We start from the raw sequence: 18,137 nt of genomic DNA, 5'->3' as shown, positions 1-18,137 counted from the left end.
CAAATTAAAAGAATAAGGAGAAAACATAAGGATATTTGATAAAACTTAATACTTATTACTTAGCTTAAGAATTTAAGTTAATTTTAAATCAAATTATACTTAAGTTGTGGACTTCAATCTTATTACTTGATTTTTATTTTAAGTATTAAGGTTATTCGATAAAATTTATTATAAATCACCAAATTGACATATTTATCCTCATAAATTATAACTAATTTAAAAAATGTCAAGTAACAATAAAGGCCATAAAGTAGCAAAAGATATTATAGAAACAATTAGAACAAATGAGAATAAAAAGATAAAATGAAAATATGAACTTAAAAATAAATTAATTCTTTTTACTTATTATTTAAAATTATTTTTTTATATTAAGTGGTATTATTAAGTTATTAAATCACTTTAAATTATTAAGTTGGTTTACAAAAAAAAAACACATTATTTTTTTGTCATTCTATATTTTTTAGGTATCTTAAAACATTTATAGGGTCATATGATTAATTTAGTCGACAATTTTAGATAATATTCTAATTCATAGAGAGTAAGTTGGTGTATACATCATTGGGAGTGCCAATTGCACAAATTCTTAAAAGATCACACGGAATTGTAATAATGATAGGAATAACCATTTTTGGTTTGATATATATGTTAATAATGTTAAGGGTATATTTGAAAATTATTCTTTGACGGTCTCAAATAATCTTTTTAGAATATTGTAAAAAATAATTGGATAAATGGAAAATATTTTAAGATTTTAAGAAAATTATAATTTTTTGATAATTTATATACTTATTTAGAATTTTTATGAAATAAAACTTATTGCTTATGTGGTATATTGATTTTATACAATAAAAAATTTATTATTGTTTATTGAATGGGTCATAAATATTTTGAAACTCAATTACTAAAACTATATGCCACGTAATAATGGGAGCGCAAAATATGAGAAAAATAGAGGAAGAATTGCGGATTCTTGATAAATGTACTACTATCAGGGAAAATAATTTCAAATCTACGGCACTTTTGAACACGTAGGATGAGAAGTGGAAACCCATTTCCCCTCCAGCCCGTTTTTCTTCTTTGCATCAAAACTCATTTTGTCTTCTGCCCGAAAACCCATTATTCCACACGCTGATCATGGGGTGGAGATCCTTGCCTCAACACCAATAGGAAGGAAGTGAAGTGCATATCTGAGAAACCATTTCCCTCGGTGTTTTCTGTAAGTTTTGTGGTTATATTTGGTGGTGTGGTTGTGTTTGGTCATCGAGAAAGTGTGGGAAAGTTGGAAAAAAAAAATAAAGTTTTCGTTTTTTTTTTACAATGAAACCAAGTAGACTAAAAATTATGGAGAAAGTTTTAATTTTTTTTTTTTTATGTTTCGTCTTGTTGTGATTCTGTTTAATTTCCAAGAAAGTGTGGGAAAGTTGAAAAAAAATAAATTTCCTAATATTTCCTACCAGTCCAGGCCGCACACAAGATACAAAATCTGTCCAATTTTTTTATTTATAAAAAAACATAAGATGCTATTTGGTAATCTGATCATGATTTGTGAGGAAAGGTTGTATTTTTCAGCCTGGCTCAAAAATTGTGGATTTAGGGTTCGTGAAATTTAAATCCAATGGCACAAAAGCAAAGAGACCCCTAGAACAGACCCGGAAAGCATAGGGAGCAAAAAAAAAAAAAAAGCATTTTTTTTTCGTTGGGGGTTTTGCATGGATTATCTCGAAAGTCAAACGAGGATGAATTTTCTAGGAAATCAAATGGGGCATGGATTTTCTTGGGAATCAAACGGGGGTTGCAAAAAAAATTAAAAATAATAACATGATTAGATTAGTACTTGTGATAATTGAAATTCAAATTTAAATTCAAATTCGACTTACGGTTAGAAATCAAGGACTTATGGTTTGTTCTACTAACACACTACTGAATGGGCGTTTCATTCAAGCAAAAACAAATGTGTTGGTTGTTTTGGATCAGCTACTGATTTTATAGTTTGAATTTGAATAACATGTAGGTGGATACAAGACAAATAGAAGGGAAGAAGTATGTTAACTTTTTTATGCATACATCATTAAACATATGTAAATTTGATAGTTTATTTTGTTGACAATCTCTCTTGAACCCGTAACATCGAAGTCACTTCAGAGTCTTTAGGGAGTGTTTCATTGTTGATCTTGCAGTTTGGAGTTGCATTATTACTATTTTACCAGAGTTTCATTGTTGATCTTACTGTTTCCAGGATATGCATATTCTTAACAACTATTTTGTTTTGCAGGTTCAACACCAACAAGGACAACCTTCAAAAAAGCAAAGGTTGTAAAGATACAAGATCCAATTTTGTTTATTGCCAGTACAGGCCCATGTAATCTTCATCAATGGCTTCTAATTTAGTCACCCAGATGGATTCCAGTGATTCGGGAAATTCCTCCTGCCCAGAACCTGCTACATGAGATGTTAGTTGTACATTAATTTGATCAAAACGAAGGACTTGACACTACATCAAGGATTTCTTTTTGTTAGGCTTTGGTAAGCTTGATCCTTATGAATTGAGATGGATTGCTTGGCTTACCATAAGGTTATTGAACTCTCCAGCAGTGATATACTATCTTTTTATTTGTTAAAATTAAAAATAAATAAGAAATATTTTTTTAATGCAGTGATATACTATCAGTTTTTCCTCCCAAACAATAGAGGTTGTTTCTGATATGGTCAGTAGGACTTTTGCCTTCCCTAACTCTCTAAGAAATTTATCTTCCAACAAAGTAAGTGTAGAGAACAGGTCTTTAAAGGAAATTTTATACACCCTGAACATTTGCTTCATAGTTTATTTTGGAAAGTTCATAAATTGATATATATATATATATATATATATATATATATATATATATAGATGTATAATATTGTACATGTTAATAAAAAATATAAATTTGATAAGTGTACATTGATTATTAATAACATGTTTAATTTTAAAATCTAGTTAATATTAAAATTATGATATATTATAAAATAAATGATACTAAATGTATAAATTTTTAATATTTTAATAATACTAAAAACACTATGAATAAAATTATGATATATTTTTACTAATCAATTAAATGAAAATTTTCATTCAATTATAAAATAATTATAATTAATTTGTTATTTAAAGTGTTTTTTTAATGTTGTATTTATATCCTAACTTTTGATATATATTTCTTTAGTGCATATCATATATAATGGGGCAAATTTGCCCTAGTGGAGCCAGTGATGCATGTTGAACCTTTTGTTGGGGGTTCGAATCCCCCCAACAATAGCAAAAAAAAACTCTATTTTGTATATATATATAATATTGTACATGTTAATAAAAAAATATAAATTTGATAAGTGTACATTGATTATTAAATTATATAAAATACATTAAATTGAATATGATAAATTAAAATAAATTTAATTTGATTCAGTCTTATATATTGTGGACCCCGTATTTCGGCTCGGGTGTTCTCCACTCGATGGCGAGCTCGATTTTTATTTTAAAATGATTTTATTTATTAAGAAAATAACTTGGAGTCGCCACTTATTTTTGTTTTATTTTTAAAGGGTAAACAAAATAAGAAAGAAAACCCTAAGTGTGACTCCTTACTTGGAAAAGGTGATTTGTGAAAAACCGGATCGGGTTCGGGGGTCAGGTTACTTATTGGGAAGGTACGGTAAAGACCATAGCACCCTTCTAAGTCCCTAAAGTTGGGTCTCTACTAATAAAATGAAGCTGACATGGCAATCAATGAGAAAATCAATGAATACTCGAATCGATCATGCACATATGAGTATCATAATATGCATAAAGAATAACCAAAGTGGGAGTGGATGCGTACTTGATCAGCAAACGGCAACGCGCTATCACAAAATGGGGTTAGTGCATAGTAATGAACATAAAGTATATCACTCATATCACCCAACCAGATAAAGGAGCACCAATATCATGCATGGTATTATTTCAATTCCATTTTTATTTCAAAGGAAATTTATTTGATGTCGGGCCCCACCATAGCCCATTTATTTTGCATGAACCAAATCTGTAAATTTCATAACTAGGAATTACAAAATTTGATTCTTGCGTATTTTAAAACATTTTAAAAAACAAAGAAAATTCAAAAGTGGCTTATCGGAAAGAAAATGGCAACCAAATTTTATTGAAAATGGGATTTTGGTATCTAAAAACTCTAAGGATGAAAGATTAGATGATTTGAAATTGTTTAAAAAAACAGAAGTTGGAAAAACATTTGAAAACGAGGTTAGGAAATTATTTTTGAAATCAAAGGAAAAGAATTTTGAGGGGGTGGCACGTGGCTCAAAAAGTGGCCATGCAAAAGGTAGCCTTACAGTGAGAATGGGTGCTTGAATAGTCTCTTGATTAGGCAATGGCATTGTGAGGCTCTGCTTATCTTTGGGATCCCAGTTGAGTAACTATCTTGATCTTGATATCAGGGATGTCTTATCTAAAGAGCCTAAGTGTCCATCCTTACATGGTTTTGACTTGGCTTGTTGAATACAGAAATCCTTACTCATAGCATCCCCACATCAAAAGTTGTATTTGGAACCATGTACGTATCTCCATTCTTGTCTTTCACCAAGATGTCCAAATTCTTTGCCTCTTCGAAGATATTTCTCCTTCCGTTTGGCTTCTCATTAGTCTTGCCATATCCATTTCCCAATTCCACCAAAGATGTGATCCGATCAGAGTCTCCTCTTGATTGATCCAATCTTGTTAGCTTTCCCAATTTTGAATTGATCCCCTGAACTACGATCAAACTTATGTTCTTGTGAGATCTAGGAGTACCATTGGTTTCATCATTTTCAGGCGAAATAAGAGAGGAAACCAGTTTGTGCTTCTTGAGAACTGGCTCACCACTGGAACTCAATTTGGAATTATCACTTGAAGAATCAACGTCACTGTCTCTCCTCCTGAACTCCTACCTCTGCTGAAATTTTAGATCTTCACTCATGTTAGTACTTGGGGATATAATCACAACTATGCAACTATGTGCTCAATCCCCGGGAGAGTCCGACCATAAATGACTAGACCCACTTATCATCAAAGTCTCAGCTACTTGTTTGGAGAATGAGATCAGTTTGATAGAAGGATTTCCACTGCAACTGCACCTTGAACTCGTTTGAAAGATTGTACCATGATTCTAGCATTCATTACTTCGTTTATTCTTAGATCTTTTGGCAAAATCGGAGCTTTTGGGATAATATCAATCCAAGCTGGAATGATTCTCGTTATCAAAGGCATGAGAGGTAGTCTTCGCAGGCCTTCCTTGAATTTCTCTCACTTCCAGCATCAAATTCGGTTGGATACTAGAAGAGTGTCCAATCAGACCCCGTTCCGAAGACCCCAGAAATATGAGAAATAGGTGGCTTGCCTTCAAAACTGTTGAGATGGCTGTACCGATCTGTTCGTGGGCATCTGGCAAGCTATTCACTGCATGGAAATACATACATCTGCACCCTAGCACTCTCTGGAACTCCTTAACATCCTCAATGTTTCAGCCATGCATTCTTTTGAACATGGGGTGAGTGGGATAGTGTGAGGGAGTGGTGTGGCGACGGGCATTAGAAGATGGGTATGGAGGTGTGTAGTGTAGAGAGATAAGGCTTGGGATCAGTGGAAGGAGTGGTGAAGAGGAGTAGATTTAATGGGTATGGAAAATAGGTATATTCAAGGGTAAGAAAGACGGGTATGGGGATGGGTGTGAAGAGGTTGGAGAAGTGGTTTGGCTTGACTTAATGGATAATGAGATTGATGGGTTTTATTGCTGAAAATGCTTCATGACCCGTCTTTATAGCTGCTTGCAGTGTCTCAAGGATCAAGTGCAGCGTTTCATCGGATGCTTGATTGAGGAGATTTTCACAAGTGGGGTGTGATGTCCCACATCAGATAGGGGAGAATGTTCTTGGCGCTATATATGTAGAGGCTCCTCTTAACCAAGTAGACACGTTTTAAAGCCGTGAGGGCCCTTTGGGTCTAAAGCGGACAATATCTACACGGTTGGGAGTGATTCGTTACAAATGGTATCAGAGCCGATCCCCAACCCCGATGTGGGGGTTTGTTTGGCTCCGTAAGGGGTGTTTGTTTGTTTAGCCCCACAATCCCATGAGACACAACGAGGACGTTGTGCCTGCATGAGGGGGTGTTTGTGATGTCCCACATCGGATAAGGGAGAATGTTCTTGGCGCTATATATGTAGAGGCTCCTCTTAACCAAGTAGACGCGTTTTAAAGCAGTGAGGGCCCTTTGGGTCCAAAGCGGACAATATCTACACGGTTGGGAGTGGGTCGTTACATGGGGACACAGCCATGCCAATTGCCTTGATAGCAGCATAGAGAACATATTCAAAGACTCCATGGCTGATCACAGAGGAGAACTTAGCCACGTGAAAATAAAAGAGCATGAAGAAATGGATATTCATCTACTCTGGTTCCAATGTCTTCAGCTATTAATCGTTCCAACATCTCACCAGATTTTATTCCTGTATGAAAATCTCAAAAGCAACAATCAGTGGTGATGATGATCATCACCATCCCAGTGTGGTGGTGATCCTCCTGGGCCTATGAATTCCAGCGTGAAATACTATGAGCACACAGGGCATTCATGTGGCTTGCCTTTCCCCAGCCAAAACCAGACAACATCATGCTGATTACTACTCAAAAAGTGTTATTTCATAGCTTGTAATTAACTCTTTTAAACACTTTTGAGTAGTAGTTATCACCTTTTAACCCAATTAATATATTAAGGACCCTTGCAATCAATCCTAATCAAATTGTGTTAAGTTGTGGTGTTTTGATAGCTTTTTGATCACCAAAGCAATCCGAGATTGAGGAGAGTTCTTTGGAATCCATGGCAAAGATGTCCGGACAGGGCGTCCGGACACACCATCGGAGGGCGGCGGAACATGGCTGTGGTAGGCTGTCGGAATGACGTAGCAGGGCATGCTCGCTTTAGTTAATGATCCGGACAACATATCCGGATAGGATATGCTATCGTCCGGAGTGTGATGTTCACGAGTGTCGTGTGCTTCTCCCTGAGGAAGTTCAGATAGGGGAGCGCGCCACATGTCCTATTGGGGAATCCGGATGGAGTTGCTCCGGATAGCGACGCGCGACATAACTCATTCCACCCGGGTAGGAATTCTATCCGGCCGACTTTCCACCTTCTCCGGATATTTAACATCCGGAATTCCGTCCGTCGACGTTCCACCTTCTCCGGATATTTCACATCCGGCGCCTGACGTCGGATGGGAGAGGAGAGCGTTTCAACTTCCTCGGTCAGACATGTCCGGATCCTCTGATAGCGCTTACCCAGAGAGCATCCGCAACCTACAATTCAGATTCCCCAGACAGCTTGGCTCATCAGACACTCGCGATTCGCCGGATCCATTTCCGCCCACAATCAAAAAGCAAACTCTGATAATACTGACGACCAAGTCTCCATTTTGCACAGTGCAATGGAATTTCTCCTAAAGCTTCCTGATATTTCTGTAGACCCTCAATTTTGTCCTTTTAGCACATGTCTTTAAATCCACTTCCAGTGCTCCACGGTAGTTCCTTGGTGGCCCATTACTACTCGTACCACTTACCTTTTTCTGAGTCACCTCAGAGACTTTGGTTAAGGGATTATCCGCCCCTTTATTGTGACCCTTGGCAGTTTTGATTTAGACTTAAGCTTTCCATTCCTTTTTAGGATAGTTCTTAAGCATGTTTAGGTCACTTAGACAATATCCCGATCACTTTAGGACACTTAGTTCATTAGGCACCCATGTAGGCTCGTTTAAACACTTCATCGGGTTTAACTTTTATATATATATATATATATAACTTTTATTAATATTATTATTATTATGGCATGTATTTGATAATTACATTTATTTTGTCTATTCATTTTTTTACTTTGACTTTTTATTATTTATTTATTCATGTATTTAATTGTCTTTATTTTTTATTTTTATTTATTTACTTAATAAAAAAAAATTGCTTGAATTGTTTATACTTTAAATACGCATGTGACCCTATTATTGAAGGAGGAAATGATATTATCTAAGCTCTCACTATTCCTTTGCCTTTTCTTTGAAATCATATTCTATTTTATTACTAATTTCATTAGTTTCTTTAGTTTCCTTTTCATTTTTTTTTTTATACTATTATTCTATTCTATTTTGCATGGGGAGAGGAATTTTAAAGAAGGATGAAGTTGATGCAGCTGTCACGTGAGCAAGGCATAGGAGGTCAGGCCTTTTTGGAGTTTTTCTGGAAGTCTCTGGAGAGGATGATCTGGCGTGAAGAAAATGTGGACTTAATGGGAGTAGATGAACTTTTAGGTTCTCTTCAAACCTATGAGATAACTTTATGTGGACCTATATTTTTCATTTGTGTCCCGACTTGATGCTGTGCATATGGAAGGTGGGCTGCCACTTATTGGAAGTCATGGCTGGGATTTTTGGTTGAGAGATATGGCTCATTGGAGACCAAGGTGGAACAGACTAAACTTACCAAAAATAAAATAAGGAGACTTCTTGGAAGGATCATGGTTTTAGAAAGCAAGACACCACGGAGATCTCCAGGGGATTTTTACACGTCAAAGGTGGAAAATTTTAGGAAAATATGGATCACATATAGGAACCAAGGACAAGGGGGATTCTCCACCACAAGCAGCATCTTGGTGGGCTGCCATTTTCCGAATATAACTGCACGCACATTGAGGGCAAGAGGGGGCGACCGCATCATAGATTCTCGAACGACCAGTAGCCAGAAATTCTCTTCAAAGTGGGCTGCCACTTTCTACCACACTTGGAGCACACGCGCCGCCTTCAAAAGAGAGAACACGTAGGGGACTTTTCTTTTTTGGTGGAGAGATCAAGACATAAAGCAGAATTCTTCCAGAGAGGACGGAGACAGATTTTTTTTTTAGAGAGATCCACAGCAGAGGAGAGATTATTTTGTTGAAACAAAAGAAGGATTTTTGGCAGGAGAAAGAGAAAGGTGAGAAGAGATATATTATTTTGAGGGAACAAAGAGAGGCCGGTGAAGGAAGAGAGCAGCAGCCGCACCACCATAGAGGAATTCTGGAAAAGGTAAGTTAGAATTTCTAAGGATTTTAGTTTTAATTTTTTTATTGGATTGAAAGTTAGAGTTTTTATGTATTAATTTTGATTTTTTTTTAATCGGATGAAAAAGTTAGAATGTAGTTAGTTTGATTTTGATTCATTGTCTTGGTTTCAAAAGTTAGGTTTTGTTTAGTTTAATTTTAATTCATTATGTTTGTCTCGAAAAATTAGAATTTTTGTTTGATTCAATTTTTTATTCATAGAACTAGATTGAAAGGTTAAAATTTTATTTAATTTATTTTTTATTCCTTGCGTTATTTTGAAATGTTTGAATTTTGTTTAATCTAGTTTTGATTTTTTTTTTTTATATTAGATTGAAAAGTAAATTTTTGTTTGCTTAGTTTTGATTCATTACTTTGGTTTAAAAGGTGAGAATTTTTTGTTTTATTTTAATTTTGATTCATTATATTACATTGAAAAATTAGAATCTTTGTGTAGTTTGGATTTGATTCCTTGTTTAGTTCGAAAAGTTAGAATTTTGCTTAGATCGGTTTTAATAGATTCAATTTTAAAAGTCAGTTTTTTTATGAGTCAGCTTTTTATTTAGTTCAAGTGTTTTATAATTTTTAGTCTATCATTCTAATTGATCCTATGTAATAAAGTTTATGTTTTTAAGTTTATTTTGATCATGTTTTGGTTCATCTTATTTAGTTTAGATATTTTAGAATTTTAGCTCATTAGTCTATTTGATCCCATCTAATTAAATTTATGTTTTTTTTTTAAAAAAAATTGTAAATCATTTTTCTGATTCATCCTTTTTAGGATTTAAGTTGATTAGTTTAAGAAATATTTGGTTAATTCTTGGTTGATCCACTTTTAGTTTGTATGTTTTCCAAAGTTTTAGAAAACTAATTTAATTAACCCTAAGTCGTATTATTCATGTTTTGAGTATACTAATCTTCATTCTTGGTTTATCAATATTTAGTTCATGCTTTTTTTCTAATAGGTTAATTAGTTTAACTAATCTTATGTTATTTTGCTCACGTTCTAAAATTGATGATTCTAGTTTTTGATTAGTTAATATGTTTTAGAATTCTATGTGCTTGTGTTACTATATTCACATTATTATAATTACATGTTTAGGTGTTTGGTTGATTTTAAATTAGTTCTAGATTGTTTATCTCAATTTATGTGTTTGATTGATCCTTATAAATTCTCGATTAATATTTCATTAGTTTTATTTGATCTAAAGTCGTTTGGTTTGTTGCTTTGGTGAATATTTATTAAATTTGGTTTTTAGAGGCCATTGGAAAATCATGAAGATTGGCCTCTACCATCACCATTATCATTTTTGTTAATTACTAAAAAATTTTACTCTGAGGTTTCATTTTTGTTTTGTTTGGTATTTTATTTCTTATATTTTATTTTTTCCAAATTAATTCCTTTTATTTTAAAATAAAATACTTTTCTCAAAAAATCATTTTAAAAATCTATTTCAAAAACTCATTTAGAGTCCTCAGGATCAAAATCTTTTTTTTATTTTAAAAAATAATATGCAACCATATTTTGTTCGGTTTGCATCCTTCTCAGTTTCTAACAAAAAGTTTGGTTTTGAACAAAAACACGAATCAAAGCTTGTGGTCCCAAATAATGGGATAATTCTGGGCTAAATTTGTGTATATTAATTCGGGGAATTGGTGAAACCCCTACATAAGAAAATCTCTTCAAAAATTATTTTTGTTGCCATTTTTGTCACTTTTTGAAATTATATCTATCTTTTTTTTAGAAATTGTATACAAAATGAGTGTGATAATTATTGTTTTCATATATTTTGACAATTTCTGCTATGATAATTAGATAACAAGTATGCTAGGACTTCTTATTTTATTGTTTGTTATCTAACCTCTCATGTTTTGTGGAAGCGCATTAGGAGTTAAATATGCTATCCAGGTACGTTCCCTAATACCCACTTTCTAAACCCTATGAATATGTATGCCCATGCTTGCTATCCTCTTTAATTGCCTTGATATACATTTGATGATTGTTTGATTATCTTTGATAAAACAAATGTTGTGTGATGTATCTCCAAACTAATCTCTTATGTTTTATGATAGCGTTTGGGAAGCCGTCCAGGTACGCATTTTTAACTCTCCTTAATTGTGATTTGATTTTGTTTGATATGTTATGTTTTTTTTTTGGAATCACCTAGCCTACTTAGGTATCCGAGATCAACCATTTAATTGCCACGCTTCCCTTAACTTAGTCAGTAGAGACCTCTTTAGGGCTTAGAGGGGTGCTACCTCCTAGAGGTACCTTCCCAATAAGTAACCTGATCCCCGGACCAAGACTTGGGTTTTCAAAGACACGCTTTTCCAAAAATTATGGAGTCATTTTTTTTTAGGGTTTTATTTCTTGTTTTATTTTCCCTTCAAAAATAAAAATAAAATAAGTGGCGACTCCAACTTTTTTTAAAATTAATTTTTCACAATAAAAAGCGAGTCTCATCGATTGAGTGGGGACGCACGTGAAAAATACGGGTCCACAATTTCCGACCGACTTTTTGAGATATTTTGCTTTAGATATTTGATGTCTAAATCCCCAAACTCTCCTTGTAACCCACCTATCATAGGATTCCTTAGTCTTTAAGTAAGAACAAAGGGTGAATAACCTCATATATATAGTTTGTAATTTTCTTTACACAATGGAGAATATAGTGTGTGGAGCTTGTTCGAGGACGCATCCTTTGTACAATTTTGCAAGAAATATATTTTGCAAAGCACTTGCTCTATTTTTCATATATATTTTTGTTTTCCCATTCTTTTTCTGACTAGTCAAACAAGCTCTGAGGAAGTTTCCTCAGAGAATGAGTGGCTAGACTTTTAGTTTCTTGGAGCTAAGGTTGCCGGGAAAGGTTCCAAGTGCAAGAATTAGTAGCTTTGTGGTTTCAGCCATTAAAGAAGAGAAAGTATGATCCTTTGATGATTTCTATGTTTTTAGTTAACTTAAAACACCTTCAATTCACTTAAGTGAACACTTGGTAAGACAAGTGATCTCCGTCCATGGAGATGCACTAGTTTACCTCTTGCGAGCTTTTGGGAAGTGACTTGAAGGTAGGATTTTCTAGAATTGCCAACACTTGGTAAGCTTTTGGACTCCAAGGAGACATCCATTAGTTATCTCTTGCGAGCTTGAGAAGGGAATTCCAAAGTTAAAGATCACCTTGAATGGTAAATGCTAGGTGAGAGGCATGAGCCATTGCAAGATGCATCAGTGAGAGGGATTTAGTGTTTGAACCCATTAAGGGGAAGCATCTATACCACACCGGTTAGAGAATTAACAATATGTTAATTCTCTAATGCGAGGAAAAGAAACAAGTGACCGGAACTCCCTTTTCGTATGAGGAATCTGAGCCTAGTGATCTAAACTCCAAGAAACACTTCTCTTTGTAAGTAAAATTAGTTACTATTTTTTGTTAGTTTAAAACCAAACCTTTTTTCCACCAAAGATTATGTTTTCTTTTAAAGCTAACCTTGAAATGAAAAGACATCAATTCAACTCTTGAATTAATATCAATTGTGAAGTGAAAACCCATCCCAGTGAACGACCCTAGAGCCACTATGCTATGCTAGCTAAGGCTATCCTAGTACATGGTGTAATAGGTTATAAATTTTGTTGATTACTCCCTTCTGAGGACCACAATCAAGGGACACTAGCTGAACACGAATCAAATGGCACCACTGTTAGGGACCATTGAGAGGACATGAATCAGCTGAGACACCAATTAGGAACAAATCACATGCTCATCCTCGCCTTCACCTCCAAGGCACCCAACTATTCTTTTTATCATAGTCAGACTGAACCACAGCAGGTGCTTCCTTTGTACCAAACAGACCAACAGGATGGTCTGCGTCCAGAATGTCCCTTCCTTCAAGCGCAGCTTCAAGTTCTTCACGCTCGTGCCCGGTCGCAATAGGCATTACCTCTTCAACTCTCTTCTGAATGGGCTTTGTCAATCTTATCAAATTAGCATTTTCATTCCTGTACTGATGCCTCCAAGGCATTCTCCGGATATCCACAACAACCATTTGTTTAATGCCCTCTGCCATACAATCTGCTGCATTCACTGGCTAACCATATAAATAATCAAATTTGAACCGTGTCACTCCATTACAGCTCTCAGGAACCTCCAATGCTCTGCCAAGCATCACTAGAATAGTACCGAATATAACATTTCCTCCTGATTGGTTTATGACCTCATGCCACATTTCCTCAAATTTTCTTAAAAGCAATACCATCTAAAGGCCAGAAGTAATGGGCTCTGTTTATAGATCCCTGTGCAATAAGGTGGAGATAATCAATCTTATTTCCAATCAAAACATTCTCACAGTGCCACTCCAATTTGGCAACAAGCTTTAGGAAGATCTTCTTCTGCATGCCATCCCGGTTTAAATCATTTGGTGCTGAATTACTGGTGGCCGCAAGAACGGTTCCAGTATTCAACAATTTGCTCATGATTCCAGATAAGGTCACAATAGCAAATACATCAATGGTACAGGTACCCTCAATATTTCAGACACGAGAAGCTCTAGAAGGCATCATGATTACCTTCTATCATTGACATGATCAGGGAGAGTGGATCAATAACCCATTTTTAAATCATAGGTTGCATGGCCCCAGATTCCAGTTTGGGTCGGAATGGGCCCTCAATCAGTGAGCCTGATGGCCTTGAACACTCAAGTCATTATCCACATGTATCTAAACCAGCCATCATAAGATCAAGAATCAAAGTAGTTGATGGCGGGAAATCATAGTCCTATCAACTGCTCCATCTGAGAAGCAAAATTCTCATATTGGAAATGCACAGTTACGTCTCCAATTGAAAGCCCTTCTTTCTTCACCACAGTTGATGTGATGGCCGCCCTAGAGTCATATTCTTGTCACCTCTTCACAATCCTTGAATCTCGGGATATGGCAATCGGATTTAAATATAACGGCCTGTTCCATCAGTGGGCCATTCCATATCTTTGAGAAAACTGTAACCTTAAGGACGGATCCTCCATTGCTGAATGATTACTACCCAAAAAGTGCTATTTTACACCTTTAATGCATTATGTTTTAAGCACTTTTGTGTAGTAGTTCTCCATCTTTAGTCCAATTGGCATGTTAAGGACCTAGCAATGTCTTCTAATCATATTTGTGGCTAGTTTTAGTGTTTTGACATCTTTTTGGATCATTAAGACAAGCCAATCAAAGGAGAAAAGCAAAGAGAAGCAAGGAGGAAAACAGAGGACAGCAGCTGCAGTCTTCGTTGGAACTTTTGGAGCACTTCCCGAAGCCCATTTTCTACATGCTATATACCATTTCAAAGCTCAGGAAGTCAAGAATCCAACGCTTCAAACCGTGTATGATTTGGAGCTGAAACGAGGAAGATATGGCTTTCGGAAGACAACTGCTCCAGGTGTGCGAAAATTTCGCACACCCCCTTAGCTGTGCGAAAATTTCGCACACCCCCTTAGTTGTGCGAATGGTGTGCGAAATTCGCACACCTTCTTCAGGTGTGCGAAAATTTCGCACACCCCTTGCGTGGTGCAAATTTTGCTCTGTTTTTGCCGACTCCACTTTAGATATTTTCCTATGTATTTTTTGATGTAATTTCCTTTCTTATCCTTGTAACTAACCAATCACAAGCTTTTGCTTTTGTAAAGACTATATAAGGGGTGGAAATTACCTCTTGGATATGAAATATACATATTACGTTTGACACTTAAAATTTTTTACAGAGCTCTCTCGTTTTCCATTTTCTCTCTACTATTTTCTTTTTCTTGGAAGCCAAACAACCTCTGAGGATGTTTTCTCAGAGGATGAGAGGCTAAACTTTTGGTTTCTTGGAGTGATGAAAGCTAGGTGAAAAGTCCAGATGCAAGGTGGAAAACGCTCGTGCATTAAATTCAGGTAGTTGGAATTCATAAATGGCTTTTAAATCCAAAGTTTTGCTTTAAATCCCTTAGAATCACTTTGAATGACCAATACATGGTAAGCTTCAGGTCTTTATGGATGCTTATTGCTAGATCCATATTAGTCCATTAGTTATCATGTACGAGTCATTGGAAAGCGGTTCAAGGTGAAGACCTATAGTGTCTAAAGCCATTAATGGACTTTGACTACCATTTATATTGATTATTATGGATTAAATCTTCATTGTTAAACCTATACCGGTTCGGGAAATAACTATAGGTTAAATCCCCAATGCGAGGAGATAAATCCGGAATTTTCCACTTTGCATTCTAAACTTGATCCTAGCAATCCTGAGCTCCGGGAGACTTTCCTTCTTCCATTTTTAATTAGTTTATGTTAATTTAGTTTCAAACACTTTCAAAACAAATTTTCTTTTCTTTTAAACTCTAAGTTTTTTTTTTATAAAGGAAATCATTAAATTCAATTCATAATCATGAGTATATCACTGGTAGAATGAAAACCCATCCCAGAGTTCGACCCTAGAACCACTATACTATAGTAGCTTTGCTACACTAGTATGAGGTCATAGGTTTTATAAATGTTTTTGATTAAATGACCCATTTGGAGTTACATGCGAATCAAAATGGCGCCGTTGCCGGGGATGGTGCCACAATACAGTGATGCAACCTTTTAGAGGCTACTTGTGATTTCCATCACAAGTTTGGTGAATTCCTTTTTCACTAATTACATTTCCTTTCATTTTATTTTTGTTAGGTTTATTTTCATTTTCTTTCTAACCTTAACTTTTTTCTAGGTTTCTTTTGTTTTTGTTGTTTTTGTTTTATTTCAGGTAAGTAGTAACTTTTGCATGCCCTATTGGATTCGGGACCAAGAGGGAAGATTAGTAAGGATTGAGAATCCCCAAGACACAGAGTTGGATATTTGTGTTAACATCATGGACCCTCCATCAGAGGATCAGAATTCTCAACAAGGTCAAGGGGGTAATCCTAATGCATATTTATCCATGAGGGATAGAATGCACCCACCAAGGATGAGTGCACCCTCATGCATCATACCTCCTCTTGAGCAGTTGGTTATAAGGCCCCATATTGTGCCCCTTCTACCAAATTTCCATGGAATGGAGAGTGAGAATCCATATGCCCACATCAAGGAGTTTGAAGAGGTTTGCAATACCTTTAGAGAGGGAGGAGCTTCAATAGACTTGATGAGACTCAAGCTATTCCCTTTTACTTTGAAGGATAAGGCAAAAATATGGCTTAATTCTTTAAGGCCAAGGAGCATAAGGAATTGGGTTGATCTTCAGGCCGAATTTTTGAAGAAATTTTTCCCCACCCATAGGACCAATGGGTTGAAGAGACAAATCTCAAACTTTTCTGCAAAAGAAAATGAGAAGTTCCATGAATGTTGGGAAAGGTATATGGAGGCCATCAATGCTTGTCCTCATCATGGCTTTGATACATGGCTCTTGGTGAGCTATTTCTATGATGGGATGTCTTCCTCCATGAAGCAAATTCTTGAAACCATGTGTGGAGGAGATTTTATGAGTAAGAATCCGGAAGAAGCCATGGACTTTTTAAGTTATGTGTCTGAGGTGTCAAGGGGATGGGATGAGCCCAACTCAAGAGAGAAAGGGAAGTTTCCCTCTCAACCAACCCAAAATCCAAAAGGTGGAATGTACGTATTAAGTGAAGACATGGACATGAAAGCTAAAGTGGCAACAATAGCAAGGAGGTTGGAAGAACTTGAGTTGAAAAAGATACATGAAGTCCAAGCCATTTCCGAGACCCAAGCCCATGTCATGCCATGCACCATTTGCCAATCATGTGATCATGTGGTAGATGAGTGCCCAACCATGCCAGCTGTGAGGGAGATGTTAGGTGATCAAGCCAATGTTGTGGGGCAATTTAGGCCTAACAACAATGCACCTTATGGAAACACCTATAATTCAAGCTGGAGAAACCACCCAAATTTTTCTTGGAAACCAAGACAACCTCCATACCAACCACAAGGCCAAACCCAAGCACCTCAACAAACCTCTTTAGTGGAGCAAGCCATTGTGAACCTAAGTAAAGTCATGGGTGACTTTGTGGGTGAACAAAAGGCAATCAACTCCCAATTGCATCAAAAGATTGAAAATGTTGAGAGTTCTCAAATTAAGAGAATGGAGGGGATGCAAAATGATCTATCTCAGAAGATAGATAATATTCAATACTCCATCTCTAGGCTTACCAACCTCAACACTGTGAATGAGAAGGGAAAGTTTCCCTCTCAACCAAGCCAAAATCCCAAGGGTGTTCATGAAGTTGAAACCCAAGAGGGGGAGTCTTCAAAGTTGAGGGAGGTTAAAGTTGTGATCACTTTAAGGAGTGGAAAAGAGGTTGATCAACCCCTGCCTAAGTTGAGGCAAGATGAAGAACTCATGTCAAAGAAAACCTTGGTTAAAGAGAGCAATAACCAAGAAGAGAAGAGTGGGAAGAAAAGTGCCTCCAAATCAAGCATTGAAGAAGAGCCAAGGATAGTGATTAAAGAGGATATGATGAAGAAACATATGCCTCCCCCTTTTCCTCAAGCTTTACATGGAAAGAAGGAAATCAAGAATTCATCAGAAATTCTTGAAGTCTTGAGACAAGTGAAGGTGAATATACCCTTACTTGATATGATCAAGCAAGTCCCCACATATGCAAAGTTTCTAAAGGACTTGTGCACGGTCAAGAGAGGGTTACATGTGACAAAGAATGCATTCCTCACTGAGCAAGTAAGTGCTATCATTCAGAGTAAGTCTCCAGTTAAGTACAAAGATCCGGGATGCCCCACCATTTCAGTCAACATTGGAGGGACACATGTGGAGAAAGCTTTACTAGACTTGGGGGCAAGTGTGAATTTGCTCCCATACTCTGTGTACAAGCAACTGGGACTTGGAGGATTGAAGCCCACAACCATCACTCTCTCCCTAGCTGACAGGTCAGTCAAAATCCCAAGAGGGGTGATAGAGGATGTTCTAGTTCAAGTGGACAAATTCTACTATCCTGTGGATTTTGTTGTGCTTGATACTGATCCCATTGTGAAGGAAGCAAACTATGT

This window comes from Vitis vinifera, chromosome 19 (genome assembly GCF_030704535.1).
Source record: "Vitis vinifera cultivar Pinot Noir 40024 chromosome 19, ASM3070453v1".
Classification (NCBI taxonomy): Eukaryota; Viridiplantae; Streptophyta; class Magnoliopsida; order Vitales; family Vitaceae; genus Vitis; species Vitis vinifera.
The sequence above is the reverse complement of the archived record's forward strand: the minus strand, read 5'-3'. Positions refer to the sequence as shown.